This window comes from Arachis duranensis, chromosome 5, assembly GCF_000817695.3.
Source record: "Arachis duranensis cultivar V14167 chromosome 5, aradu.V14167.gnm2.J7QH, whole genome shotgun sequence".
In the NCBI taxonomy this organism is placed as follows: Eukaryota; Viridiplantae; Streptophyta; class Magnoliopsida; order Fabales; family Fabaceae; genus Arachis; species Arachis duranensis.
The window spans coordinates 68,802,327-68,805,907 of NC_029776.3; the positions used below are offsets into that span (position 1 = coordinate 68,802,327).

General features: G+C 40.3%; 1 non-coding gene across 1 annotated transcript; it reads right to left on the bottom strand.

Annotated features, from left to right (window-relative positions):
* Positions 1 to 2,922: 2,922 nt before the first annotated feature.
* Positions 2,923 to 3,026, bottom strand: LOC127748259 (small nucleolar RNA R71). Its single transcript, XR_008010201.1, has one exon. It is a non-coding gene; the product is annotated as a small nucleolar RNA R71 (small nucleolar RNA).
* Between the last annotated feature and the right edge of the window lie 555 nt (positions 3,027 to 3,581).

Consider the following 3,581-nt stretch of genomic DNA (forward strand, 5'->3'; position numbering starts at 1 on the left):
ATCTCATGACTTGGAACAGAGCTTTGATGCACTTTATTTGCTTGATTTCAGGACAAAGGAAGCAAGGAAGAGCCACGTTAACAGCCACGTTAATCTAATTAACGTGACCACTAACGTGGAATGGGAAAAAGCTTGCAGCTTTAATGGAAAAAGTGACCGCCAATAATACCTTCGAAGCCATCATAGCCAACGTTAGTTGCCACGTTAATTTCATTAACGTGGTAGCTAACGTCGAGGAAAAGGGGAGCTCCAATGTTAGTGGTAAAAGTGAATACCACTAACGTTCCAAAAGGGCACACCTAGTCACGTTAAGAGTCACGTTAATCCAATTAACGTGAACTCTAACGTGGGAGGAGAAAGCAATCGCCAACATTAGTGACACTCACCTTTGTCACTAACGTTGGACTAAGCCAATATTGCCCACATTAGTGGTCACGTTAAGACCACTAACGTGAAGGGTAACGTGGAGAAAGGAATGATAGGCCAACGTTAGTTACACTCACCTTTGTCACTAACATTGGAGATGGCAATCACCACCACGTTAGTGGTTACGTTAATGCAATTAACGTGAGGCACTAACGTGGGAAGAAGGGGCGTTTGAAGCATTAGTGACAAAGGTGAGTGTCACTAACGCCCTCGAAGCTTGGGCATGCCCACGTTAAGGGCCACGTTAGTTACACTAACGTGGATCACTAACGTGGGAAAAAGAAGCAAAGAGCAACGTTATTGGTAAAGGTGAATGCCAATAATGTTTGCGAAGGACTAAGAGACAACGTTATTGGTAAAGGTGAATGCCAATAACGTTTGCGAAGGACTAAGAGGCAACGTTTGTGGTCACGTTAGTGCCACTAATGTTGAAGTTAACGTGGATCAATTTGGTTTGGAGCATTAGTGAAAAAGGTTATCATCACTAACATTCTCGAACCCACATTTTCACTTAACGTTAATACCACTAACGTCCTAACTAACATCCACCCATGCCTGACTCACACGTTTTCTACAAGCAAAGCTGAGCCAACTGAAGATTGTAACTGCTTCAACTCAAGATCAAAGGCCCATATCCAAGACTTGAAGAGCTGACTAGAAGATCAAGGAGCGTAGTATATATAAGAGTAGTTTTGAACTAGAATGAAGCTTGGCATTTTGGAGAACTACACTCTGTATATTTACTTTTCCTGTAATTTCTAGTTTACTTAGAATATATTCTTCACTATCATCTTCCATTTCCAGAGCTATGAATAACTAAACCCCTTTTCATTGGGTTAGGGAGCTCTGTTGTAATTTGATGGATCAATTATAGTTTTCATTCTTCTTCTTCTTTCTTTTCTCTTAATTTACTAGAATGCTTTCGATCTTAAATCAATTGAGTTGTCTTGGAAAAGAAACTCTCCATAATTGGATCTCCTCTGAGCCTTGGAAAATGGATGAAGAGATCATGCTAGAAATGCTTTCTCATGTTGGACCGAATTGGGGTTTGAACGGATACAGTGACATATAATCCTCCCAACACTTTGATTTGGAAATACATGTGGTATAATCAGTGACCATACATCATCTCTTCCCATGAGTAATTAAATCAAGGAATTGGGCAATTGTTCAAGTTTAGAGAGATTGGGTTGCCAAGGAATTGGGATTCAATCACCTAAAATTGCCAAGGAGATCAATGAATGCATTGATTGAGGAAGAGATTAGAATGAACTTGATTTGGAGAATGCAACATCTCCTAAGCACAATGAATACCCCATTTCTGATCTTACCCATTATCTTTACATTCTGCCATTTACTTTTATTTTCATCTCCCTAAATCCCCATTTAAGATTCTGCAATTTACTTTCTGCAATTTACTTTCCCGCCATTTAATTTTCTGTAATTATCAACTCAACTTCTGCTTAGCTCAACTAGAACATTCCTCCAATTAAAGTTGCTTGACCAATCAATCCCTGTGGGATTCGACCTCACTCTATTGTCAGTTTTTACTTGATGACAATTCGGTATACTTGCCGAGGGAGATTTGTTGAGAGACAAGTTTCCGTGCATCATGTTTATGGTGCCGTTTCCGGGGATTAATTTTGTATCAACAATGATTAAGTTGGAAGATCACTATATTGAGCACTTTTCTTTTGCTTGTTTATTTTATCTAGTCATTTACCTTCAGTTTATTTTCTTTCCTTCCCCCATCTCCCCTCTTTGTTTTTGTTTTTCTTTGTTGTTATTTACAATTTCGTTCACTAATCCACTAACTATTTGATAATTTGCACCACTCACACTAACAGCCACTCTAACAATAATAATTTCTTCATTTTCTTTCTTGCTGTGTGCTTTGTTAGTTGTATGACAGGGAGAAGAAGCGGAGCTTCAACTTCCTTTGATTATGAACCTGAGAGGACCTTCCTTAGAAAAAAGGAGGGAAGCAAGAGGGAAAAGAGTTATTGGTGCTGAGAAAGAGGAGGAGTACTTTGAAACAAACATGGAGGAGAACATGGAAAACAACCATGAAGGAAAAGCTCACAACCATGCTAGAGAAGGCCTTAGGAATCATGCTGGGCCAGAAAGAAGGGTTCTAGGCTCAAACATCAATCCAAACCCAGGAAATTGCGGAAGTAGCATCTAAAAGCCAGCCATACATGCCAATAACTTTGAATTAAAACCCCATCTCATCACCCTTGTTCAGAACAACTGTTCTTTCAGAGGAAGTGCCCAAGAAGACCCCAATCAACATCTAACCACCTTCCTAAGAATATATGACACTGTGAAGTTTAATGGTGTTCATCCTGATGCCTATAAACTGCTTTTTTTTTTCACTTTTCACTCACGGACAAAGCATCTGAATGGTTGGAATCTTTTCCGAAGGAGAGTTTAACAAATTGGGAAGATGTGGTGAACAAATTCTTGGCGAGATTCTACCCTCCTCAAAGAATCAACAGGTTGAGAGTTGAGGTACAAACCTTCAGGCAACAAGATGGTGAAACTCTCTATGAGGCATGGGAGAGGTTTAAAGACTTAACAAGAAGGTGCCCACCAGACATGTTCAACGAATGGGTTCAACTGCACAATTTCTATGAAGGTTTTTCTTACGAATCAAAGAAGGCCGTAGACCATTGAAGAAGCCATAGATGTCATTGAGACTATAGCTGAGAATGACTACTTCTATGCTTCTGAAAGGAGCAACACTCGAGGAGTGATGAAGCTGAACCATATGGATGCACTGCTAGCTCAAAACAAGATAATCGCCAAGCAGTTAGCTGATCTTACCAAGAAGATGGAAGAGAACCAAGTTGCAGCAATCACCACTTCATCACCAGCTCAAGAAGGAGTGAATACAGGAGAAGAAGGTGACTGGGAACAAGCCAGCTATGTTGGGAACTCACCCAGGCAGACCCATGATCCATACTCCAAAACTTATAATTCTGGTTGGAAGAATCAGCTTAATTTTGGATGGGGAAATCAACAAGACCAAGGCCAAGATCAGAGACGCCACAACCACAATCCCAACAATAATGCAACCTACCAACACTCAACACAGAGACCATACCAACACCCACATAACCACCCTTCTCAACATCCATATCAAAACCAACATG